The sequence below is a fragment of the Oncorhynchus nerka genome, linkage group LG10 (assembly GCF_034236695.1).
Source record: "Oncorhynchus nerka isolate Pitt River linkage group LG10, Oner_Uvic_2.0, whole genome shotgun sequence".
Classification (NCBI taxonomy): Eukaryota; Metazoa; Chordata; class Actinopteri; order Salmoniformes; family Salmonidae; genus Oncorhynchus; species Oncorhynchus nerka.
The window spans coordinates 13,547,580-13,575,260 of NC_088405.1; the positions used below are offsets into that span (position 1 = coordinate 13,547,580).

General features: G+C 45.9%; 1 pseudogene; it reads right to left on the reverse strand.

Moving 5' to 3' along the window:
• LOC135573654 (ABC transporter G family member 23-like) overlaps positions 1-20,923 on the reverse strand; it is a 41,525-nt pseudogene extending 20,602 nt beyond the window's left edge.
• Positions 20,924-27,681: the final 6,758 nt, after the last annotated feature.

Consider the following 27,681-nt stretch of genomic DNA (forward strand, 5'->3'; position numbering starts at 1 on the left):
TATAGATTATAGAGAGAGTATAGAGACTGTTATAGAGTATAGAGACTGCTACAGAGTATAGAGGCAGAATAGAGCCTGTTACAGAGTATAGAGACAGTATAGAGACTGTTATAGAGTATAGAGACGGTATAGAGACTGTTATATCAGTAGGTAGTTACCATGTATATAGACTGTATCTTACCACGTTGGCTTGCCTGGCCTCCTCTATGTAGTGTCTATCAGTAGGTAGTTATCATGTATATAGACTGTATCTTACCACGTTGGCTTGCCTGGCCTCCTCTATGTAGTGAGTGGTGATGACGACTGATACTTTTCCAGTTTTCACAATCTCTACTAGATGCTGCCAGATCCTACAGGGACACATGGTACAACTCAGTTTAAGGGCACATCCTATGGTCCCAAATGGCACCCTATTCTCTATAAAGTGCACTTTTATAACCAGGGCTCTGATCCAAAATATTGCACTATTCAGGACATGGGGTGCTGTTTGGGATAATGTTGTACTGTACCTCGAGCAGTAGAGATACAGAGAAAGAGTGTGCAAATGTGATCATCTGCGCACCAAAAGACTACGTGTCCCGTTGAGCTAAAGCCTAGGCATTAGCTTGGGGAGCTAACGCAGGTCTTGAGGTCTCAGGCAAGGTTACTCATCACATGAGTGCAGTTCAGAGAACCACCTTTCAGCGTCACACAACGAATAAACTAACTTCGTGCAGATATGATTTGATTACCACCATAAAGATGTCTTAATCTGTGTCCCAAAAGGCACCCTATGTGCCTTTTTTATTTCACCTTTATTTAACCAGGTAGGCTAGTTGAGAACAAGTTCTCATTTGCAACTGCAACCTGGCCAAGATAAAGCATAGCAGTGTGAACAGACAACACAGAGTTACACATGGAGTAAACAATTAACAAGTCAATAACACAGTAGAAAAAGGGCGAATAATTACAATTTTGCAGATTAACACTGGAGTGATAAATGATCAGATGGTCATGTACAGGTAGAGATATTGGTGTGCAAAAGAGCAGAAAAGTAAATAAATAAAAACAGTATGGGGATGAGGTAGGTAAAAATGGGTGGGCTATTTACCGATAGACTATGTACAGCTGCAGCGATCGGTTAGCTGCTCAGATAGCAGATGTTTGAAGTTGGTGAGGGAGATAAAAGTCTCCAACTTCAGCGATTTTTGCAATTCGTTCCAGTCACAGGCAGCAGAGAACTGGAACGAAAGGCGGCCAAATGAGGTGTTGGCTTTAGGGATGATCAGTGAGATACACCTGCTGGAGCGCGTGCTACGGGTGGGTGTTGCCATCGTGACCAGTGAACTGAGATAAGGCGGAGCTTTACCTAGCATGGACTTGTAGATGACCTGGAGCCAGTGGGTCTGGCGATGAATATGTAGCGAGGGCCAGCCGACTAGAGCATACAGGTCGCAGTGGTGGGTGGTATAAGGTGCTTTAGTGACAAAACGGATGGCACTGTGATAAACTGCATCCAGTTTGCTGAGTAGAGTGTTGGAAGAAATTTTGTAGATGACATCGCCGAAGTCGAGGATCGGTAGGATAGTCAGTTTTACTAGGGTAAGTTTGGTGGCGTGAGTGAAGGAGGCTTTTTGCGGAATAGAAAGCCGACTCTAGATTTCAGATTATGAAACTCCCTAAAGACTCCCTAAATTTTACCAGCATATCGATTGCGCAACCAGGGGTGGTAAAACCTTGGATCATTGTTACTCTAACTTCCGCGACGCATATAAGGCCCTGCCCCGCCCCCCTTTCGGAAAAGCTGACCACGACTCCATTTTGCTGATCCCTGCCTACAGGCAGAAACTTAAACAAGAGGCTCCCACGCTGAGGTCTGTCCAACGCTGGTCAGACCAAGCTGACTCCACACTCCAAGACTGCTTCCATCACGTGGACTGGGACATGTTTCAGTATTGCGTCAGATGGAAATATTGACGAATACGCTGATTCGGTGTGCGAGTTCATTAGAACGTGCGTCGAAGATGTCGTTCCCATAGCAACGATAAAAACATTCCCAAACCAGAAACCGTGGATTGATGGCAGCATTCGCGTGAAACTGAAAGCGCGAACCACTGCTTTTAATCAGGGCAAGGTGTCTGGTAATATGTCCGAATATAAACAATGCAGCTATTCCCTCCGCAAGGCTATTAAACAAGCTAAGCGTCAGTACAGAGACAAAGTGGAATCTCAATTCAATGGCTCAGACACAAGAGGCATGTGGCAGGGTCTACAGTCAATCACGGACTACAAGAAGAAACCCAGCCCAGTCACGGACCAGGATGTCTTGCTCCCAGGCAGACTAAATCACTTTTTTGCCCGCTTTGAGGACAATACAGTGCCACTGACACGGCCTGCAACGAAAACATGCGGTCTCTCCTTCACTGCAGCCGAGGTGAGTAAGACATTTAAACGTGTTAACCCTCGCAAGGCTGCAGGCCCAGACGGCATCCCCAGCCGCGCCCTCAGAGCATGCGCAGACCAGCTGGCCGGTGTGTTTACGGACATATTCAATCAATCCCTATACCAGTCTGCTGTTCCCACATGCTTCAAGAGGGCCACCATTGTTCCTGTTCCCAAGAAAGCTAAGGTAACTGAGCTAAACGACTACCGCCCCGTAGCACTCACTTCCGTCATCATGAAGTGCTTTGAGAGACTAGTCAAGGACCATATCACCTCCACCCTACCTGACACCCTAGACCAGGGGTGTCAAAGTCAAATGGACGGAGGGCCAAATAAAAAAATCAGCTACAAGACGAGGGCCGGACTGTTCGAATGTTCATTGAAAAATTTTTAAATGACGCATATAGTCTAGTGAACCTAATTGAACCTACTGAAAACCTAACAAATATATTACAATATGATCAGATAAATAAAGCAATATTTTCTTATGGCTCTGTCAGTAATCTTTAATTTTCAACAGACACAAAAGACAAATTTCCTTTATATAAATATCCCCATAACATGAACATTAAATGAAAGAAACCGGTATTCAAGGCACCATCAGTAGACTATATTTTCTATTTTAGCAAAAGTGGGCTAAATTTACTTCAAAGAAAAAGCAATAATAGCAATTTTCTATCATCCACTCAACTGAAATATTTTTAAAATATAATTGGATTGAAATACAAAAAAATAAAGTGCAAAAATCTATTAATCAAAAACAACACTTTGTTTAAGGAGAAGTAACATGCAGTGAAAACAAATATTAAATTTTAACTTTTAAACTTGAACTGAGTAAAAACTCTAAATATGTGATTGCACAGTAATGTTCACTTGTTTGAGGTTGAGGGTGATACTTGGTGGTGTCCCATCTTTTCCACAAGTTCATCAATGTTCGGGGTAAGGCTCTGAGCTGAAGAAATCCTCAGAATTGAGTGGAGGTGTTCAGCAGTAAGTCGACTTCTGTGTGATGTTTTGTTCAGGTTCATCAAAGAAAACAGTTGTTCACACAGGTATGTGCTGCCAAACATAGACAACGTTTGAGCAGCCTGGATGCGCAGCTGGGGCATTGTGCCGGGAGGAAACGGGCGAACTCCGCAGCACCCACTGCCGCATATTTTGCCCTCAGTGCATCATTGCATTGGAGGTCAATCAACTCCATTTGGAGGTTTGGTGGTGAGCTTTCCACGTCAACAGCAAATGGGTTACCGAGCAGTTCCAACCTGCTTTTTTGTGCTTCAAAGTCAGCAAATCGGCGTCGAAAGTCAGCGGCAAGCATACCTATTTTATCAGCCAACTGTGTGCTCGGGAACGCACTGGTAGAGAGCTTCTCTTTCATGGTCTGGCAGCTGGGAAAGTGGCTCAAATTTTCTTTCCGCATCTGCGTCTCCCACAGAGTCAGTTTGGTTTTAAATGCCTTCACTGTACTGTACATATCAGAGATGACACGATCCCGACCCTGCAGCTGCAAGTTTATTGCATTCAGATGACTCGTAATGTCACACAGAAAAGCCATTTCACACAGAAACATTTCGTCTCGGAGTTGTGTTGTGTCTTTCCCTTTGCTGTCCAAGAACAGACAAATCTCCTCACGAAGCTCGAAACATCTTTGAAGCACCTTTCCCTGGCTTAGCCATCGCACCTCTGTGTGATAAGGCAAATCACCATGCTCCGTTTCTAACTCCGTCAGAAATGCCTTGAACTGGCGGTGATTCAAACCTTTGGCTCTGATAAAGTTAACTGTGCGCGTGATGATGCTCATTACATGCTCCATTTTCAAGGCTTTACCGCACAACGCTTCCTGGTGTATGATACAATGATAAGCTGTCAGCTCACCTGTCGCGTTTTCCTCTTGCATCTTTTCCCGTATCTTCGCCACCAGTCCGCTCCTGTGTCCACACATCGCAGGTGCTCCGTCGGTTGTCAAACCCACGAGTTTTTCCCAAGGCAGCTCCATCTCATTTACACATCTTGACACCTCTTCATACAAATCATGCCCGTAGTTGTGCCATGCATAGGACGTAAAGCCAAAAACTCCTCTGTCACGCTTAGGTTGGAGTCCACTCCGCGGATGAAAATTGACAACTGGGCAATGTCAGAAATGTCGGTGCTCTCATCCACAGCCAAGGAATATGCAATAAAATCTTTTCCCTTTTTCACAAGCTGCTCTTTTAGATTGATGGACAACTGGTCTACTCTCTCGGCAATGGTGTTTCTGCTCAGACTCACATTTAAAAAGAGTTGCCTTTTTCTGGGCAAACTTCGTCACAAACTTTAATCATGCAGTTTTTGATGAAATCCCCCTCCGTAAATGGCCGGGCTGATTTAGCGATCTCTTCTGCCAAAATAAAACTGGCCTTGACAGCAGCCTGGCCTTGTGATTTGGCTTTTTTGAACAGAGCCTGTCGAGATTTGAGGCCTCGTTTTAATTCCTCTGCCTTTTGTAGCCTTTGTTCCATGTCCATATTCTTGTTTTTGTCCGCGTGTTTCGTTTCATAATGTCGTCTCAGATTATACTCTTTCAGTACCGCCACACTTTCTCCACACAGAAGACACACAGGTTTTCCAGCTACCTTCGTGAACATATACTCCGACTCCCACCTTGTTTGAAACCCCCGGTTCTCAGTATCCACCTTCCGTTTTGCCATTTTTGATGGGTATCTGAAAGTTAATTTTACTGTGATGCTGACGACTGCTGTGCCAATAAATATTGAAATGAAGCAGCCTACTGCTCGGTGCGTCACCTTTGCATTGTGGGAAATGTAGTATTGGTGCGTGTAAAAGATCTGCGGGCTGCCGGCTTGCTGCGGGCCGGTTCTAATAATAAATCAAGATCATCCCAGGGGCCGTAAAAAACCTTCTTGCGGGCCGGATGTGGCCCGCGGGCCTTGACTCTGACATATGTGCCCTAGACCCACTCCAATTTGCTTACCGCCCAAATAGGTCCACAGACGATGCAATCTCAACCACACTGCACACTGCCCTAACCCACCTGGACAAGAGGAATACCTATGTGAGAATGCTGTTCATCGACTACAGCTCGGCATTCAATACCATAGTACCCTCCAAGCTCGTCATCAAGCTCGAGACCCTGGGTCTCGACCCCGCCCTGTGCAACTGGGTACTGGACTTCCTGACGGGCCGCCCACAGGTGGTGAGGGTAGGCAACAACATCTCCTCCCCGCTGATCCTCAACACGGGGGCCCCACAAGGGTGCGTTCTGAGCCCTCTCCTGTACTCCCTGTTCACCCACGACTGCGTGGCCATGCACGCCTCCAACTCAATCATCAAGTTTGCGGACGACACAACAGTGGTAGGCTTGATTACCAACAACGACGAGACGGCCTACAGGGAGGAGGTGAGGGCCCTCGGAGTGTGGTGTCAGGAAAATAACCTCACACTCAACGTCAACAAAACTAAGGAGATGATTGTGGACTTCAGGAAACAGCAGAGGAACACCCCTATCCACATCGATGGATCAGTACTGGAGAGGGTAGCAAGTTTTAAGTTCCTCGGCATACACATCACAGACAAACTGAATTGGTCCACTCACACTGACAGCGTCGTGAAGAAGGCGCAGCAGCGCCTCTTCAACCTCAGGAGGCTGAAGAAATTCGGCTTGTCACCAAAAGCACTCACAAACTTCTACAGATGCACAATCGAGAGCATCCTGGCGGGCTGTATCACCGCCTGGTACGGCAACTGCTCCGCCCTCAACCGTAAGGCTCTCCAGAGGGTAGTGAGGTCTGCACAACGCATCACCGGGGGCAAACTACCTGCCCTCCAGGACACCTACACCACCCGATGTTACAGGAAGGCCATAAAGATCATCAAGGACATCAACCACCCGAACCACTGCCTGTTCACCCCGCTATCATCCAGAAGGCGAGGTCAGTACAGGTGCATCAAAGCTGGGACCGAGAGACTGAAAAACAGCTTCTATCTCAAGGCCATCAGACTGTTAAACAGCAATCACTAACATTGAGTGGCTGCTGCCAACACACTGTCATTGACACTGACCCAACTCCAGCCACTTTAATAATGGGAATTGATGGGAAATGATGTAAATATATCACTAGCCACTTTAAACAATGCTACCTTATATAATGTTACTTACCCTACATTATTCATCTCATATGCATATGTATATACTGTACTCTAGATCATCGACTGCATTCTTATGTCACTAGCCACTTTAACTATGCCACTTTGTTTACTTTGTCTACATACTCATCTCATATGTATATACTGTACTCGATACCATCTACTGTATGCTGCTCTGTACCATCACTCATTCATATATCCTTATGTACATATTCCTTATCCCCTTACACTGTGTATAAGACAGTAGTTTTGGAATTGTTAGTTAGATTACTTGTTGGTTATCACTGCATTGTCGGAACTAGAAGCACAAGCATTTCGCTACACTCGCATTAACATCTGCTAACCATGTGTATGTGACAAATAAAATTTGATTTGATTTGATTTGATTTGATTTGATTTTCGATTGGAGATGTTTGATATGAGTCTGGAATGAGAGTTTACTGTCATGTATTGTCATGTTATGTCTTGTCCCTGTGCTTTCTCTTCTCTTCGTTTCCCCCTGCTGGTCGTATTAGGCCATGTTCGCCTTGGATGGTAGTCCTCTCCCCAGGATTCAGCGTGAAACGCTACCTTTAACCCTCACTGTCTCTGGTAATCATAGCGAAACCATTTCTTTTTTGATTTTTCGTTCACCTTTTACACCTGTTGTTTTGGGCCATCCCTGGCTAGTGTGTCATAATCCTTCTATTAATTGGTCTAGTAACTCTATCCTCTCCTGGAACGTCTCTTGTCATGTGAAATGTTTAATGTCTGCTATCCCTCCTGTTTCTTCTGCCCCCTCTTCACAGGAGGAGCCTGGTGATTTGACAGGGGTGCCGGAGGAATATCATGATCTGCGCACGGTCTTCAGTCGGTCCAGGGCCACCTCCCTTCCTCCTCACCGGTCGTATGATTGTAGTATTGATCTCCTTCCGGGTACCACTCCCCCGGGGTAGACTATACTCTCTGTCGGCTCCCGAACGTAAGGCTCTCGAAGATTATTTGTCTATAGCTCTCGACGCCGGTACCGTAGTCCCTTCCTCCTCTCCGCCGGAGCGGGGTTTTTTTTTGTTAAGAAAAAGGACGGGACCCTGCGCCCTGCGTGGATTATCGAGGGCTGAATGACATAACGGTTAAGAATCGTTATCCGCTTCCCTTATGTCTTCAGCCTTCGAGATCCTGCAGGGAGCCAGGTTTTTCACTAAGTTGACCTTCGTAACGCTTACCATCTCGTGCGCATCAGGGAGGGGGACGAGTGGAAAACGGCGTTTAACACTCCTTTAGGCACTTTGAATACCGGGTTCTGCCGTTCGGTCTCGCTAACGCTCCAGCTGTCTTTCAGGCATTAGTGAATGATGTACTGAGAGACATGCTGAACATCTTTGTTTTCGTTTACCTTGACGATATCCTGATTTTTTCACCGTCACTCCAGATTCATGTTCAGCACGTTCGACGTGTCCTCCAGCGCCTTTTAGAGAATTGTCTTTATGTGAAGGCTGAGAAGTGCGCTTTTCATGTCTCCTCCGTCACATTTCTCGGTTCTGTTATTTCCGCTGAAGGCATTCAGATGGATCCCGCTAAGGTCCAAGCTGTCAGCGATTGGCCCGTCCCTAAGTCACGTGTCGAGCTGCAGCGCTTTCTCGGTTTCGCGAATTTCTATCGTCGTTTCATTCGTAATTTCGGTCAGGTGGCAGCTCCTCTCACAGCCCTTACTTCTGTCAAGACGTGCTTTAAGTGGTCCGTTTCCGCCCAGGGAGCTTTTGATCTCCTCAAGAAGTGTTTTACATCCGCTCCTATCCTTGTTACACCTGACGTCTTTAGACAGTTCATTGTCGAGGTTGACGCGTCAGAGGTGGGCGTGGGAGCCATTCTGTCCCAGCGCTCCCATTCTGACGATAAGGTCCACTCCTGCGCGTATTTTTCTCATCGCCTGTCGCCGTCAGAACGTAACTATGATGTGGGAAACCGCGAACTGCTCGCCATCCGCTTAGCCCTAGGCGAATGGCGACAGTGGTTGGAGGGGGCGACCGTTCCTTTTGTCGTTTGGACTGACCATAAGAACCTTGAGTACATCCGTTCTGCCAAACGACTTAATGCGCGTCAGGCTCGTTGGCCGCTGTTTTTCGCTCGTTTCGAGTTCGTTATTTCTTATCGTCCGGGCTCAAAGAACACCAAGCCTGATGCTTTATCCCGTCTCTTCAGTTCTTCAGTAGCCTCCACCGACCCCGAGGGGATTCTCCCTGAGGGGCGTGTTGTCGGGTTGACTGTCTGGGGAATTGAGAGGCAGGTAAAGCAAGCACTCACTCACACTCCGTCGCCGCACGCTTGTCCTAGGAACCTTCTTTTCGTTCCCGTTCCTACTGCCTGGCCGTTCTTCAGTGGGCTCACTCTGCCAAGTTAGCCGGCCACCCCGGGCGTTCGGGGTACGCTTTGCTTCTATTCGCCAGCGTTTTGGTGGCCCACTCAGGAGCGTGACACGCGTCGTTTCGTGGCTGCTTGTTCGGACTGCGCGCAGACTAAGTCCGGTAACTCTCCTTCTGCCGGCCGTCTCAGACCGCTTCATTCCCTCTCGACCGTGGTCTCACATCGCCTTAGACTTTATTACCGGTCTGCCTTCGTCAGCGGGGAAGACTGTTATTCTAACGGTTGTCGATAGGTTCTCTAAGGCGGCTCATTTTATTCCCTCGCTAAGCTTCCTTCTGCTAAAGAGACGGCACAAATCATCATTGAGAATGTTTTCAGAATTCATGGCCTTCCGTCAGACGCCGTTTCGGGACAGGGGTCCGCAATTCACGTCTCAATTTTGGAGGGAGTTTTGCCGTTTGATTGGGGCTTCCGTCAGTCTCTCTTCCGGTTTTCACCCCCAGTCTAACGGTCAAGCAGAACGGGCCAATCAGACTATTGGTCGCATCTTACGCAGTCTTTCCTTTCGAAACCCTGCGTCTTGGGCAGAACAGCTCCCCTGGGCAGAATACGCTCACAACTCGCTTCCTTCGTCTGCGACCGGGCTATCTCCTTTTCAGAGTAGCCTCGGGTACCAGCCTCCTCTGTTCTCGTCCCAGCTCGCCGAGTCCAGCGTCCCCTCCGCTCAGGCTTTTGTCCAACGTTGTGAGCGCACCTGGAAGAGGGTCAGGTCTGCACTTTGCCGTTATAGGGCGCAGACTGTGAGAGCCGCTAATAAGCGTAGGACTAAGAGTCCTAGGTATTGTCGCGGTCAGAGAGTATGGCTCTCCACTCGTAACCTTCCCTTATGACAGCTTCTCGCAAATTGACCCCGCGGTTCATTGGTCCGTTCCGTATTTCTCAGGTCGTTAATCCTGTCGCAGTGCGACTTCTTCTTCCGCGACATCTTCGTCGCGTCCACCCGGTCTTCCATGTCTCCTGTGTCAAGCCTTTTCTTCGCGCCCCCGTTCGTCCCCCCCCCGTCCTTGTCGAGGGCGCACCTATCTACAGGGTCCGGAAGATTATGGACATGCGTCCTCGGGGCCGTGGTCATCAGTACCTAGTGGATTGGGAGGGGTACGGTCCTGAGGAAAGGAGTTGGGTTCCATCTCGGGACGTGCTGGACCGTTCGCTGATCGATGATTTCCTCCGTTGCCGCCATGTTTCCTCCTCGAGTGCGCCAGGAGGCGCTCGGTGAGTGGGGGGGTACTGTCATGTATTGTCATGTTATGTCTTGTCCCTGTGCTTTCTCTTCTCTTCGTTTCCCCCTGCTGGTCGTATTAGGTTACTTTCTCTCTCTCTATCTCTCTCTCTCTATCGTTCCGTTCCTGCTCCCAGCTGTTCCTCATTCTCCTAACGACCTCGTTTACTCTCTCACACCTGTCCCCTCTTTTGCCCTCTGATTAAGTCTCTATTTCTCTCTCTGTTTCTGCTTCTGTCCTGGTCGGATTCTTGTTTGCTTTGCCCTTGTCCCGTCCTGTCGTAATCTGCCTCTTCATCAGATGCTGCGTGTGAGCAAGTGTCTCTGTCCTCTACGGCCCGCGCTACCCGGAGGGACCAGCAGTCTGTTGCCGCTAGCCCTGCTATTCTCCTCTACTACTAGAAGGGGGACTCTCCTGTAAAGATAGAGGATTTATGTTTTCCTGTTTGGACATCTCCTGTAAAGATTGAGGATTTATGTTTTCCTGTTTGGACATTAAAAGACTCTGTTTCTGTTAAATCGCTTATGGGTCCTCACTCATCTGCATAACAGAAGAATCTGACCAAGAATGGACCCAGCGACTTCGGATCCTCTCTACTCAGCCGTCGAGATCCAGGGAGCGATGCTAGGCAGACACGAGCAGGAATTGTCTGCTGCTCGACATGCCGTTGAGACCCTGGCCGCCCAAGTCTCCGACCTCTCGAAACATATTCACAATCTCCGCCTCGATCCACCGGCTACTTCCAGGGCTTCCGAGTCTCCGGAGCCCAGAATTAATAACCCACCGTGTTACTCTGGGGAGCCCACTGAATGCCGCTCGTTCCTCACCCAGTGTGATATTGTGTTCTCTCTCCAGCCCAACACGTACTCCAGGGGTACAGCTCGTATCGCCTACGTCATATCTCTCCTTACTGGACGGGCTCGTGAGTGGGGCACGGCAATCTGGGAGGCAAGGGCTGAGTGTACTAACCAGTATCAGAACTTTAAGGAGGAGATGATACGGGTTTTTGATCGTTCAGTTTTTGGGAAAGAAGCTTCCAGGGCCCTGTCTTCCCTATGTCAAGGTAATCGATCCAGTTTACAGTCTAGCCAGACACCTAGGTACTTATAGATGTCCACATATTCAAGGTCGGAACCATCCAGGGTGGTGATGCTAGTCAGGCGTGCGGGTGTAGGCAGCGAACGGTTGAAAAGCATGCATTTGGTTTTACTAGCGTTTAAGAGCAGTTGGAGGCCACGGAAGGAGTGTTGTATGGCATTGAAGCTCGTTTGGAGGTTAGATAGCACAGTGTCCAAGGACGGGCCAGCAGTATATAGAATGGTGTCGTCTGCGTGAGAGGTGGATCAGGGAATCGCCGGCAGCAAGAGCAACATCATTGATATATACAGAGAAAAGAGTCGGCCCGAGAATTGAACCCTGTGGCACCCCCATAGAGACTGCCAGAGGACCAGACAGCATGCCCTCCGATTTGACACACTGAACTCTGTCTGCAAAGTAGTTGGTGAACCAGGCAAGGCAGTCATCCGAAAAACCGAGGTTACTAAGTCTGCCGATAAGAATATGGTGATTGACAGAGTCGAAAGCCTTGGCAAGGTCGATGAAGACGGCTGCACAGTACTGTCTTTTATCGATGGCGGTTATGATATCGTTTAGTACCTTGAGCGTGGCTGAGGTGCACCCGTGACCGGCTCGGAAACCAGATTGCACAGCGGAGAAGGTACGGTGGGATTCGAGATGGTCAGTGACCTGTTTGTTGACTTGGCTTTCGAAGACCTTAGATAGGCAGGGCAGGATGGATATAGGTCTGTAACAGTTTGGGTCCAGTGTGTCACCCCCTTTGAAGAGGGGGATGACTGCGGCAGCTTTCCAATCCTTGGGGATCTCAGACGATATGAAAGAGAGGTTGAACAGGCTGGTAATAGGGGTTGCGACAATGGTGGCGGATAGTTTCACAAATAGAGGGTCCAGATTGTCAAGCCCAGCTGATTTGTACGGGTCCAGGTTTTGCAGATCTTTCAGAACATCTGCTATCTGGATTTGGGTAAAGGAGAACCTGGAGAGGCTTGGGCGAGTAGCTGCGGGGGGGGCGGAGCTGTTGGCCGAGGTTGGAGTAGCCAGCCGTTGAGAAATGCTTGTTCAAGTTACCTGGGAAACACTGACTTGGTTGGGTTTTCTTTATCCACGAAACATCTCAGAGTGCTGATCTGGGATCAGTTTAGCCTTTTAAATCATAATAAATAAGAGGGGGGATCTGATCCTAGATCAGCACTCAAAGGTGTGAGATTGGTCTTTGAAGGCATGAGGTTGGGTACAATAGTTGGGTTTTCAGTTTGGTTTTGGTTGAATGTGAGTGTCTGTGTGTGTGTGTGTGTCCAGTACATACTTGGCTCTCAGCACAGGGTCCACCCGACTGTGGGTTCATCCAGAATCAATAACTGGGGTTTTGAAGTAAGGCTGCTCCTAGAGACACCCTCCGTTTCTGCCCTCCGCTGTAAACACACACACACACACACACACACACACACACACACACACACACACACACACACACACACACACACACACACACACACACACACACACACACACACTCTCACACACACACACACAGATCTAAGAGTTATTATACCAGATCTAAGAGTTATTATACCAGATCTAAGAGTTATTATACCAGATCTAAGAGTTATTATACCAGATCTAAGAGTTATTATACCAGATCTAAGAGTTATTATACCAGATCTAAGAGTTACTATACCAGATCTAAGAGCTACTATACCAGATCTAAGAGTTACTATACCAGATCTAAGAGTTATTATACCAGATCTAAGAGTTATTATACCAGATCTAAGAGTTATTATACCAGATCTAAGAGTTATTATCCCAGATCTAAGAGTTATTATACCAGATCTAAGAGTTATTATCCCAGATCTAAGAGTTATTATACCAGATCTAAGAGTTATTATACCAGATCTAAGAGTTATTATCCCAGATCTAAGAGTTACTATACCAGATCTAAGAGTTACTATACCAGATCTAAGAGTTACTATACCAGATCTAAGAGTTATTATACCAGATCTAAGAGTTATTATACCAGATCTAAGAGTTATTATACCAGATCTAAGAGTTATTATACCAGATCTAAGAGTTATTATCCAAGAGTAATCTTCCACCTTTATTCAGAATCCCATGAGTTGATGCCATGACGATAGCTACACAGCAGTTTAACACTGTTCCAGTGTCTATACGGGTCCACACTTCAGTGTAAAATTAACACACTATTTAGTGTTAAGACTTATTTTAATATTTCCCAGGTTGCCTTTCAACTAAATTGTAGAGTTACCACCCATGACTGTATTTGATAGTGACAAAGGGTATGGATGTTGCATTAACTCATTTTTAGTCCTGTGGCCTTCACCAAGTGAAATTCTAAGCCAGTGATGGGCAACTTCTGAACTAATCATGAGCTCATTTCCTGCAATTTTACACATTTTGCCATTGATTACTACAAGTTTAAATAGCTGACCGCTAGACTAATTTACCAATCTAAAATGGTTAGCTAACATGGGCAAATTGAGTGACAATCAGAGCCTGACATAACAAGTGGAACCCTGACCTGTTCCCCGGACGTGCTACCTGTCCCAGACCTGCTGTTTTCAACTCTCTAGACACAGCAGGAGTGGTAGAGATACTCTGAATGACCGGATATGAAGATCCAACTGACATTTACTCCTGAGGTGCTGACCTGTTGCACCCTCTACAACCACTGTGATTATTATTATTTGACCCTGCTGGTCATCTATGAACATTTGAACATCTTGGCCATGTTCTGTTATAATCTCCACCCGGTACAGCCAGAAGAGGACCGGCCACCCCCCATAGCCTGGTTCCTCTCTAGGTTTCTTCCTGGGTTCTGGCCTTTCTAGGGAGTTTATCCTAGCCACCGTGCTTCTACACCTGCATTGATTGCTGTTTGGGGTTTTAGGCTGGGTTTCTGTACAGCACTTTGTGACACCAGCTGAAGTAAGAAGGGCTTTATAAATACATTTGATTGATTGATTGATTGAAGTGAAGAACTGTTAATCCACATGGGCCGCCAGTTGCCCATCCCTGTCCTAAGTGAATATGCTGTCATTAAATACAAATGATTTAAAGGGATACTTCGGGATTTTGTCAATGCTAGTAGATTCCCATAGAATTCCAGTCATTGTGCTAATGCTAGTGGCTCGCGAATCTACCCCTAACTTCCTTCATACTGGACACAGAGACTTAAAAACGTAAAAGGCCTCTGCCAAAATCCTGAAGTATCCCTTTAATTTCTTAATGCCTTATTTTGAAGGCCTAATTTTACCCTGATACAGTGGCCTACAACTCATGGTTTACAGGCCACATCAAGTTCTGCAAGTCACATTATGCTGGCTTACAAAGTGGTGTGTCATTCCTATTGATATACAGCCAGAGCAGGGGATATCCAAAATGTAGAATTTTTATTCACCTGCAACTGCCAGAGTTGGGAAGATTAAAATATCAGACTTCCTAAAGCAATAAACTGGAACAACCATTTCACCAACACTGGGGTTATTTAACACCAACACTGGGGTTATTAACACCAACACTGGGGTTATTAACACCAACACTCTGGTTATTAACACTGGGGTTATTAACACCAACACTGGGGTTATTAACACCAACACTGGGGTTATTAACACCAACACTGGGGTTATTAACACCAACACTGGGGTTGTTAACACCAACACTGGGGTTATTAACACCAACACTGGGGTTATTAACACCAACACTGGGGTTATTAACACCAACACTGGGGTTATTAACACCAACACTGGGGTTATTAACACCAACACTCTGGTTATTAACACCAACACTGGGGTTATTAACACCAACACTGGGGTTATTAACACCAACACTGGGGTTATTAACACCAACACTCTGGTTGTTAACACCAACACTGGGGTTATTAACACCAACAATGGGGTTATTAACACCAACACTGGGGTTATTAACACCAACACTGGGGTTATTAACACCAACTCTGGTTATTAACACCAACACTGGGGTTATTAACACAAACACTGGGGTTATTAACACCAACACTGTGGTTATTAACACCACCGAGTGTTAATTTAACTCCTGAATCAACACTAGAAATGTTACCCTGAATAATCAACGCCAGGTAATACTGGCCAGTTTGCTGTGTACTCTTACTTTTACATCTAAGAGTAATAAGCAATCATTGAGGAGTTGTTTTGATGGAAGTGAGGGAGCCTTCTTTTGGGCATTGACATCTTGGCAAATGTCTGTTGCATAACACCTACTGAGTTTCAGACAGGGCGGGCTGACTCCACAGCATTTTTACATGACAGAAGCCCGTGACAAACAAACATAAACCTCCTCAGGGAGAAACCGTTTCCTTCTCTTTCTATCTCTCTTGGTTGTAGTCTACTTTTCCACCAGATCAAAATGAGATATACTGAGTCCAAAACGGCACCCTATTTCCTATATAGTGCACTACTGGTCAAAAGTAGTGCACTACTGGTCAAAAGTAGTGCACTATACTGGGGATATGGTGCCATTTGGGACTCAGCCATAGTCTAGACACAGGGGAAGGAGATTGAAACCCCCTATAGACAAACTGGAGAGCCCAAAATGTTTGAAATGTCCCTTTCCACCTCTTTCTCCAAATCATTAACTACAGGACAGTATCAGAAGACATGTGCATAAGTACCAAGTGCTGCTTATATTTGGGACAGGTGTAGTTTGTAATTTATTTATAATTTTAAATGGAATATCATAAATTTTGGGGCATTAGTGGGAATAGTTTCCCATTCACAATTAGAGATGGTCACCAAGTCTTGTTGCCATGCCGTTTCCCACCACAGAACACCAGAACATGGATAAAAAGAGTAGAAACAGCTCACCTATTTTTACTCTGTGTTTGATCATTAGATGTTCAATGATTATTTTAAAAATGAAAAGTTTCACCATATTAAAAGAGGTCAGTTCACGTAACAAGGTGGACCTTAAAATGAGGGACAGGAAGTAAATGAATCACTAATAACAATAAATAAATAATCATCTTCAGAAATGACTGTCAAAACAACAACATAACTAGGGCTTTACAATGATGGGGAAACTTGGAGAAATGTTGGGGTTAAGTGTGTTAACATCTTCCTAGAAGTCACGAAGGATGCACAGAAAATGTTGGGGTTAAGTGGGTTCACATCTTCCTAGGGACGACGGAGGGACATGTCACAATGCAGAATTTTGGCACATTAGTTTGCCTTTATTCACATTAAAAATGAATGTGGTCTATATTAAAGGACACTTGATTTGATATCACAGGCTTTAAAACTCAATATTGGTGCACAACTTCTACCTAAAACACACGTTTAGTGGTACCACCCTGGTGTATGTGCAGCATTGTTGCTTTTTAAAGGAGCTAGCATGGAGTATTATTGATTCCAGCTCGTAAATAAAATGGCATCGAGTTAACAATGCTCTGAAAGCTGAAGGAAAGGTTTCTGGAAATCCTGGGAAGTTTGGGAAAGATACTGGAATTTTGCAACCCTAATTACCTGAGTTTTCCAACCAGGCTGCTGTTGTGAGGTAGGTCCAGGAAGTCCACCAGGAAGTCCATGCGTGCCTGGGTGTCCGTAGATGACAGGCCGTGGATCCTTCCGAAGAACGTCAGAGTGTCACTGATAGAAAACTCATTGTACAACGCCAGGTCCTTAAGGAGAAACACAATGTTATGTCATGGTATGTGTTGTGTTTTGGTGTGTTGTGTTAATCAAGTGTTCGGCTGTGAGCTGTTAGTTGAAATCTTGGAAATAGAACCAGGTAATTTTACGCTGAGTAGCGTGAACCTCTCGCGGAGCTGTGCTGCTTATCCCCAGGTTTCATTTAAGTGAAAAGGAGAGTCTCATTTCCAGACAAAGTTAAGAGTCTAGTACAGCAGGCCAGTAACACGAGATACCTCTTCTGTACCATGGGGGAAGGGTCAGTGCTATCCGGGATCCTTGGGACATCCCCATCCTAAACGATAACCCCAACCCTAACCCCTAACCCCTAACCTTCCCTTAAATTTATATTCATCATCACCAGCACCACCCCAACATCAATGATTTGCAGTAAAGTAGATATTAGTATTAGTAGATAATTACAAGGCAATGCCTCCTCATAATTGGCTAAAATCACACGATGCACACCGATGATGTAATTGAAAACACTTATCTTCCTCTATTTGTTTTACTAGAAAACATAGAAACACTCCATTTTAACATATGTTGATGTTGTGGTGGTGCTGGAGATGATGAACATGAAGTGGACATTTTTTTATAAGTATTAAATTGGTGTACTTTTTAACTCCATTTTCTCCCCAATTTAGTGATATCCATTTGGTAGTTACAGTCTTGTCCCATCGATGCAATTCCCGTATGGACTCGGGAGAGGCGAAGGTCGAGAGTCATGTGTCCTCCGAAACACGACCCCGCCAAGCCGCACTGCTTTTTGACACGCTGCTCGCTTAACCCGGAAACCAGCCGCACCAATGTGTCGGAGGAAACACCGTCCAGCTGGCGACCGACGTCGCCCGGCCCGCCACGAGGAGTCGCTAGATCGTGACGGGACAAGGACATCCCGGCCGGCCAAACCCTCCCCTGACACAGACGATGCTGGGCCAATTGTGCGCCGCCTCATGGGTCTCCTGGTCGTAGCCAGCTACGACACAGCCTAGATTGAACCAGAGTCTGTAGTGACGCCTTAGACCGATGCGCCACTCAGAAGGCCCAAGTTGATTTAAAAAATTCCCTTTAAACGTAACCCCTACCCCAACCTTAACCCGAACCTAACCCGAACCCTAACCTTAACCCCTTACCCTTATCCTAACCTTACCCTTACCCCTACCCTACCCTTACCTTAACCCCTACCCTTACCTTAACCCTTACCCCAACCTTAACCCTTACCCCAACCTTAACCCGAACCTAACCCGAACCCTAACCTTAACCCCTTACCCTTACCCTAACCTTACCCTTACCCCTACCCTACCCTTACCTTAACCCCTACCCTTACGTTAACCCTTACCCCAACCTTAACCCTTACCTAACCCGAACCCTAACCTTAACCAAGGACCATGGAGGATGACACCCCCTGGCTATGACTCTATTCCTAAGTAACTGATTATTTGACCACGCTGGTCATCTATGAACATTTGAACATCTTGGCCATGTTCAGTTATAATCTCCACCAGGCACAGCCAGAAGAGGACTGGGCACCCCACATAGCCTGGTTCCTCTTTAGGTTTCTTCCTAGGTTTTGGCCTTTCTAGGGAGTTTTTCCTAGCCACCGTGCTTCTACACCTGCATTGCTTGCTGTTTTGGGTTTCAGGCTGGGTTTCTGTACAGCACTTTGATATATCAGCTGATGTAAGAAAGGCTATATAAATACATTTGATTTGATAACAGTGTACCTGTGGCATGTACCCCACCATCCTCCCAGGGACCTGGTGTCCAGGAAATGCGGGCGGCTTCCCCAACACGCTGATGTGCCCTCGGGAGATCTTCAGGGTTCCCAGAATGCATTTCAACAGCGTGGTCTTCCCACACCCACTCGGACCCAGCAGGCCGTAGCTGCAAGGTAAGAGAGAACAGAATTTTGGGTTAAAAAAATTGACATGAGAGCCAAATCATAGATATCTACTATAGCCCTCAAACTCAACTCTGGACCTCCAAGCCAGTTCCACTGCATTTTTAATTGTTCCCTCTAGTCAGTGACTGATTTAGACCTGGGACAACAGGTGGGTGATTCCCCTCTAGTCAGTGACTGGCTTAGACCTGGGACAACAGGTGGGTGATTCCCCTCTAGTCAGTGACTGATTTAGACCTGGGACAACAGGTGGGTGATCCCCCTCTAGTCAGTGACTGACTTAGACCTGGGACAACAGGTGGGTGATTCCCCTCTAGTCAGTGACTGACTTAGACCTGGGACAACAGGTGGGTGATTCCCCTCTAGTCAGTGACTGATTTAGACCTGGGACAACAGGTGGGTGATTCCCCTCTAATCAGGGACTGATTTAGACCTGGGACAACAGGTGGGTGATTCCCCCTCTAGTCAGTGACTGGCTTAGACCTGGGACAACAGGTGGGTGATTCCCCTCTAGTCAGTGACTGATTTAGACCTGGGACAACAGGTGGGTGATTCCCTCTAGTCAGTGACTGATTTAGACCTGGGACAACAGGTGGGTGATTCCCCTCTAGTCAGTGACTGACTTAGACCTGGGACAACAGGTGGGTGATTCCCCTCTAGTCAGTGACTGACTTAGACCTGGGACAACAGGTGGGTGATTCCCCTCTAGTCAGTGACTGACTTAGACCTGGGACAACAGGTGGGTGATTCCCCTCTAGTCAGTGACTGACTTAGACCTGGGACAACAGGTGGGTGATTCCCCTCTAGTCAGTGACTGATTTAGACCTGGGACAACAGGTGGGTGATTCCCTCTAGTCAGTGACTGATTTAGACCTGGGACAACAGGTGGGTGATTCCCCTCTAGTCAGTGACTGATTTAGACCTGGGACAACAGGTGGGTGATTCCCCTCTAGTCAGTGACTGATTTAGACCTGGGACAACAGGTGGGTGATTCCCCTCTAGTCAGTGACTGATTTAGACCTGGGACCACAGGTGGGTGATTCCCCTCTAGTCAGTGACTGATTTAGACCTGGGACAACAGGTGGGTGATTCCCTCTAGTCAGTGACTGATTTAGACCTGGGACAACAGGTGGGTGATTCCCCTCTAGTCAGTGACTGATTTAGACCTGGGACAACAGGTGGGTGATTCCCCTCTAGTCAGTGACTGACTTAGACCTGGGACAACAGGTGGGTGTGATTAATGATCAGGTATAACAGAAAACCAGCAGACTCCAGACCTCGTAGGGTTAAGTACCCCTGTACTATATATAGTATGATAACATTGCTACCCTTATTTCTCACTACGGTCTGACTCTTAATTGTAACTCGCATACAACTTCCAATGACATCAATGCATGATTCAGGTGAAAATCCAAGTGAAGCCTACATTTTTACCATACGCAAGAATGCAATTATGTTGTTTACGTGTTAAAGGTATAGATTATCATTAGGCTATAAAGGGATAGTTTAAAAAAATGACATATTGGTTTCCTCACCAGGGCCGGACTACTGCATTTGGGTTCCTGGAAAACAGCCAACGTCCTGCATTTCAACACATTTTGTGACCTCCAGAGATGGCCCACAACCCCCAAAGAAACGGGGGCCCTGGGGCACCTGCCCTGCGTGCCCGTTCAGTAATCAGGCCCTGTTCCTTACCCTGTAAGGGTATCATAGCAATCCATGCTTTGGTTTTGTTTACTTGGCCATTGTTTCAAATGTGGCACAAACCAATGCAAGTCAAAGGTACCTACAGTATAAACTAGTTTTTCACACTTCATGTCCAAACCATCATAAAGTATCTAAAACTTAATAGTGTCACTCAATTAACTTACTTATATATGATTTGGACACGAAGCTTGATTTTGTTGTAATGTCAGTGTGGGTTACTAACATGTGTCCCTGTGGTACGGTCAAGTTGAGGTTACTCAGGACTTTGAGTTTCCCGTACGACCGACACACTTCCCGACACCGGATCGCCAAATCCTCCAATCTGGGGGAGGAGGGAGGAGCTTCCTGGTCCGCCTTCATCCTTCCTTCTGTCAACTTGAAGAAGATAAACAAACAAATGTAAAATAATATAATAATAATAATATATATATATATATATATATTCCCCCATAATTATCACTTTATTAAGGCAGGAATAGTAGTGAACAACAGGGGGATAAAGATGCAGAATAGCAGTGGGGTCCAGATTGGTACCGTGCTGGTACCAACAGTGTATATATAGCAGCCACTGTTACCCATGCTGGGGTGGAGTATATATAGCAGCTACTGTTAACCATGCGGGGGGGTATATATAGCAGTCACTGTTACCCATGCTGGGGTGGAGTATATATAGCAGCTACTGTTACCCATGCTGGGGTGGAGTATATATAGCAGCTACTGTTAACCATGCGGGGGGGGGGGGTATATATAGCAGTCACTGTTACCCATGCTGGGGTGGAGTATATAGCAGCTACTGTTAACCATGCGGGGGTATATATAGCAGTCACTGTTACCCATGCTGGGGTGGAGTATATAGCAGCCATTGTTACCCTCTACACCAGCCTTGAGATTCTGGCAGGTTGACGTTTATTGTCACAAATTGTTGCCCTGGTAGAAGAACTGAGCGATTTCCACTAGATAGTCTAGCTGCCAAGACAAAATTGTCTGTCATAAAAATCCATTTAAAAAAATATTTTTGTTCTTAATTTAAGGTTAGTGTTAGGCATTAGGGCTAACAGTGTGGTTAAGGTTAGGGTTAGGCATTAGGGCTAACAGTGTGGTTAAGGTTAGGCATTAGGGCTAACAGTGTGGTTAAGGTTAGGGTTAGACATTAGGGCTAACAGTGTAGTTAGGGTTAGACATTAGGTCTAACAGTGTGGTTAAGGTTAGGGTTAGACATTAGGGCTAACAGTGTGGTTAAGGTTAGGGTTAGGCATTAGGGCTAACAGTGTGGTTAAGGTTAGTGTTAGGCATTAGGGCTAACAGTGTGGTTAAGGTTAGTGTTAGGCATTAGGGCTAACAGTGTGGTTAAGGTTAGGGTTAGGCATTAGGGCTAACAGTGTGGTTAAGGTTAGTGTTAGGCATTAGGGCTAACAGTGTGGTTAAGGTTAGTGTTAGGCATTAGGGCTAACAGTGTGGTTAAGGTTAGGGTTAGGCATTAGGGCTAACAGTGTGGTTAAGGTTAGTGTTAGGCATTAGGGCTAACAGTGTGGTTAAGGTTAGTGTTAGGCATTAGGGCTAACAGTGTGGTTAAGGTTAGGGTTAGGCATTAGGGCTAACAGTGTGGTTAAGGTTAGGGTTAGACATTAGGGCTAACAGTGTGGTTAAGGTTAGTGTTAGGCATTAGGGCTAACAGTGTGGTTAAGGTTAGTGTTAGGCATTAGGGCTAACAGTGTGGTTAAGGTTAGTGTTAGGCATTAGGGCTAACAGTGTGGTTAAGGTTAGGGTTAGGCATTAGGGCTAACAGTGTGGTCAAGGTTAGGGTTAGGCATTAGGGCTAACAGTGTGGTTAAGGTTAGGGTTAGGCATTAGGGCTAACAGTGTGGTTAAGGTTAGTGTTAGGCATTAGGGCTAACAGTGTGGTTAAGGTTAGGTTAGGCATTAGGGCTAACAGTGTGGTTAAGGTTAGGTTAGGCATTAGGGCTAACAGTGTGGTTAAGGTTAGTGTTAGGCATTAGGGCTAACAGTGTGGTTAAGGTTAGGGTTAGGCATTAGGGCTAACAGTGTGGTCAAGGTTAGGGTTAGGCATTAGGGCTAACAGTGTGGTTAAGGTTAGGGTTAGGCATTAGGGCTAACAGTGTGGTTAAGGTTAGTGTTAGGCATTAGGGCTAACAGTGTGGTTAAGGTTAGGTTAGACATTAGGGCTAACAGTGTGGTTAAGGTTAGGTTAGGCATTAGGGCTAACAGTGTGGTTAAGGTTAGGTTAGGCATTAGGGCTAACAGTGTGGTTAAGGTTAGGTTAGGCATTAGGGCTAACAGTGTGGTTAAGGTTAGGTTAGGCATTAGGGCTAACAGTGTGGTTAAGGTTAGTGTTAGGCATTAGGGCTAACAGTGTGGTTAAGGTTAGGGTTAGGCATTAGGGCTAACAGTGTGGTTAAGGTTAGGGTTAGGCATTAGGGCTAACAGTGTGGTTAAGGTTAGGTTAGACATTAGGGCTAACAGTGTGGTTAAGGTTAGGGTTAGACATTAGGGCTAACAGTGTGGTTAAGGTTAGGGTTAGGCATTAGGGCTAACAGTGTGGTTAAGGTTAGGTTAGGCATTAGGGCTAACAGTGTGGTTAAGGTTAGGCATTAGGGCTAACAGTGTGGTTAAGGTTAGGGTTAGGCATTAGGGCTAACAGTGTGGTTAGGGTTAGGCATTAGGGCTAACAGTGTGGTTAAGGTTAGGGTTAGGCATTAGGGCTAACAGTGTGGTTAAGGTTAGTGTTAGGCATTAGGGCTAACAGTGTGGTTAAGGTTAGTGTTAGGCATTAGGGCTAACAGTGTGGTTAAGGTTAGTGTTAGGCATTAGGGCTAACAGTGTGGTTAAGGTTAGGTTAGGCATTAGGCTAACAGTGTGGTCAAGGTTAGGTTAGGCATTAGGGCTAACAGTGTGGTTAAGGTTAGGGTTAGGCATTAGGGCTAACAGTGTGGTTAAGGTTAGTGTTAGGCATTAGGGCTAACAGTGTGGTTAAGGTTAGGGTTAGGCATTAGGGCTAACAGTGTGGTTAAGGTTAGGTTAGGCATTAGGGCTAACAGTGTGGTTAAGGTTAGTGTTAGGCATTAGGGCTAACAGTGTGGTTAAGGTTAGGTTAGGCATTAGGGCTAACAGTGTGGTCAAGGTTAGGGTTAGGCATTAGGGCTAACAGTGTGGTTAAGGTTAGGGTTAGGCATTAGGGCTAACAGTGTGGTTAAGGTTAGTGTTAGGCATTAGGGCTAACAGTGTGGTTAAGGTTAGGGTTAGACATTAGGCTAACAGTGTGGTTAAGGTTAGGGTTAGGCATTAGGGCTAACAGTGTGGTTAAGGTTAGGGTTAGGCATTAGGGCTAACAGTGTGGTTAAGGTTAGGTTAGGCATTAGGGCTAACAGTGTGGTTAAGGTTAGGGTTAGGCATTAGGGCTAACAGTGTGGTTAAGGTTAGTGTTAGGCATTAGGGCTAACAGTGTGGTTAAGGTTAGGGTTAGGCATTAGGGCTAACAGTGTGGTTAAGGTTAGGTTAGGCATTAGGGCTAACAGTGTGGTTAAGGTTAGGGTTAGACATTAGGGCTAACAGTGTGGTTAAGGTTAGGTTAGACATTAGGGCTAACAGTGTGGTTAAGGTTAGGGTTAGGCATTAGGGCTAACAGTGTGGTTAAGGTTAGGGTTAGGCATTAGGGCTAACAGTGTGGTTAAGGTTAGGCATTAGGGCTAACAGTGTGGTTAAGGTTAGGGTTAGGCATTAGGGCTAACAGTGTGGTTAGGGTTAGGCATTAGGGCTAACAGTGTGGTTAAGGTTAGGGTTAGGCATTAGGGCTAACAGTGTGGTTAAGGTTAGGGTTAGACATTAGGGCTAACAGTGTGGTTAAGGTTAGGGTTAGGCATTAGGGCTAACAGTGTAGTTAGGGTTAGACATTAGGGCTAACAGTGTGGTTAAGGTTAGGGTTAGACATTAGGGCTAACAGTGTGGTTAAGGTTAGGGTTAGGCATTAGGGCTAACAGTGTAGTTAGGGTTAGACATTAGGGCTAACAGTGTAGTTAGGGTTAGACATTAGGGCTAACAGTGTAGTTAGGGTTAGACATTAGGGCTAACAGTGTGGTTAAGGTTAGGGTTAGACATTAGGGCTAACAGTGTGGTTAAGGTTAGGGTTAGGCATTAGGGCTAACAGTGTGGTTAAGGTTAGGGTTAGGCATTAGGGCTAACAGTGTGGTTAAGGTTAGGGTTAGACATTAGGGCTAACAGTGTGGTTAAGGTTAGGGTTAGGCATTAGGGCTAACAGTGTGGTTAAGGTTAGGGTTAGGCATTAGGGCTAACAGTGTGGTTAAGGTTAGGGTTAGACATTAGGGCTAACAGTGTGGTTAAGGTTAGGGTTAGGCATTAGGGCTAACAGTGTGGTTAAGGTTAGGGTTAGGCATTAGGGCTAACAGTGTGGTTAAGGTTAGGGTTAGGCATTAGGGCTAACAGTGTAGTTAGGGTTAGGGTTAGGCATTAGGGCTAACAGTGTGGTTAAGGTTAGGTTAGGCATTAGGGCTAACAGTGTGGTTAAGGTTAGGGTTAGGCATTAGGGCTAACAGTGTGGTTAAGGTTAGGGTTAGACATTAGGGCTAACAGTGTGGTTAAGGTTAGTGTTAGGCATTAGGGCTAACTGTGTGGTTAAGGTTAGTGTTAGGCATTAGGGCTAACAGTGTGGTTAAGGTTAGGGTTAGACATTAGGGCTAACAGTGTGGTTAAGGTTAGTGTTAGGCATTAGGGCTAACAGTGTGGTTAAGGTTAGGGTTAGACATTAGGGCTAACAGTGTGGTTAAGGTTAGGGTTAGGCATTAGGGCTAACAGTGTGGTTAAGGTTAGGGTTAGGCATTAGGGCTAACAGTGTGGTTAAGGTTAGGTTAGACATTAGGGCTAACAGTGTGGTTAAGGTTAGGTTAGACATTAGGGCTAACAGTGTGGTTAAGGTTAGTGTTAGGCATTAGGGCTAACAGTGTGGTTAAGGTTAGGGTTAGGCATTAGGGCTAACAGTGTAGTTAGGGTTAGACATTAGGGCTAACAGTGTGGTTAAGGTTAGGTTAGACATTAGGGCTAACAGTGTGGTTAAGGTTAGTGTTAGGCATTAGGGCTAACAGTGTGGTTAAGGTTAGGGTTAGGCATTAGGGCTAACAGTGTAGTTAGGGTTAGACATTAGGGCTAACAGTGTGGTTAAGGTTAGGGTTAGACATTAGGGCTAACAGTGTGGTTAAGGTTAGGGTTAGGCATTAGGGCTAACAGTGTGGTTAAGGTTAGGTGAAAGCACCAATTTGTAAGTCGCTCTGGATAAGAGCGTCTGCTAAATGACTTAAATGTAAAATGTAAATGTTAGGGTTAGACATTAGGGCAAACAGTGTGGTTAAGGTTAGGGTTAGGCATTAGGGCTAACAGTGTGGTTAAGGTTAGGGTTAGACATTAGGGCTAACAGTGTGGTTAAGGTTAGGGTTAGGCATTAGGGCTAACAGTGTGGTTAATTTTAGGGTTAGACATTAGGGCTAACAGTGTGGTTAAGGTTAGGGTTAGACATTAGGGCTAACAGTGTGGTTAAGGTTAGGGTTAGGCATTAGGGCTAACAGTGTGGTTAAGGTTAGGGTTAGGCATTAGGGCTAACAGTGTAGTTAGGTTAGACATTAGGGCTAACAGTGTGGTTAAGGTTAGGTTAGACATTAGGGCTAACAGTGTGGTTAAGGTTAGGGGTTAGGCATTAGGGCTAACAGTGTGGTTAAGGTTAGGGTTAGACATTAGGGCAAACAGTGTGGTTAAGGTTAGGGTTAGGCATTAGGGCTAACAGTGTGGTTAAGGTTAGGTTAGACATTAGGGCTAACAGTGTGGTTAAGGTTAGGGTTAGGCATTAGGGCTAACAGTGTGGTTAATTTTAGGTTAGACATTAGGGCTAACAGTGTGGTTAAGGTTAGGTTAGGCATTAGGGCTAACAGTGTGGTTAAGGTTAGGGTTAGGCATTAGGGCTAACAGTGTAGTTAGGGTTAGGGTTAGGCATTAGGGCTAACAGTGTGGTTAAGGTTAGGGTTAGGCATTAGGGCTAACAGTGTAGTTAGGTTAGACATTAGGGCTAACAGTGTGGTTAAGGTTAGGGTTAGACATTAGGGCTAACAGTGTGGTTAATTTTAGGGTTAGACATTAGGGCTAACAGTGTGGTTAAGGTTAGGGTTAGGCATTAGGGCTAACAGTGTAGTTAGGGTTAGACATTAGGGCTAACAGTGTGGTTAAGGTTAGGTTAGACATTAGGGCTAACAGTGTGGTTAATTTTAGGTTAGACATTAGGGCTAACAGTGTGGTTAAGGTTAGGGTTAGACATTAGGCCTAACAGTGTGGTTAATTTTAGGTTAGACATTAGGGCTAACAGTGTGGTTAATTTTAGGGTTAGACATTAGGGCTAACAGTGTGGTTAAGGTTAGGTTAGGCATTAGGGCTAACAGTGTGGTCAAGGTTAGGGTTAGGCATTAGGGCTAACAGTGTGGTTAAGGTTAGGGTTAGGCATTAGTGCTAACAGTGTGGTTAAGGTTAAGGTTAGGCATTAGTGCTAACAGTGTGATTAAAGTTTAAAATGAAATTTTATGACTTTGTTGCTGTGATAGCTAGTGACCATTCTTCAGACCTGCCTCCAGGGCAAGACTCATGACAATACATGACAATCTGCCCATCTGGCACTCTAGGCAGGCTAGAATAAACACTTAAAGTATTTGAAAGATTTCAAATAGAATGTAAACCCAGGTCTGGTGGTGCAGTGTGCAGCCTGCATCGATTCAAGGTTGTAGAGCAACCCTAACTAGGTGTCGCCCCAAATGGCACCCTATTGGGGGAGGTGGGGTGTTTTGTTTTTTGGCCCCCTTTGGTTGTGTCTTGGCGGAGATCTTTGTGGGCTATACTCGGTCTTGTCTGAGGATGGTAAGTCGGTGGTTGAAGATATCCCTCTAGTGGTGTGGGGGCTGTGCTTTGGCAAAGTGGGTGGGGTTATATCCTTCCTGTTTGGCCCTGTCCGGGGGTATCATCGGATGGGGCCACAGTGTCTCCTGACCCCTCCTGTCTCAGCCTCCAGTATTTATGCTGCAGTAGTTTATGTGGGGGGCTAGGGTCAGTTTTTATATCTGGAGTA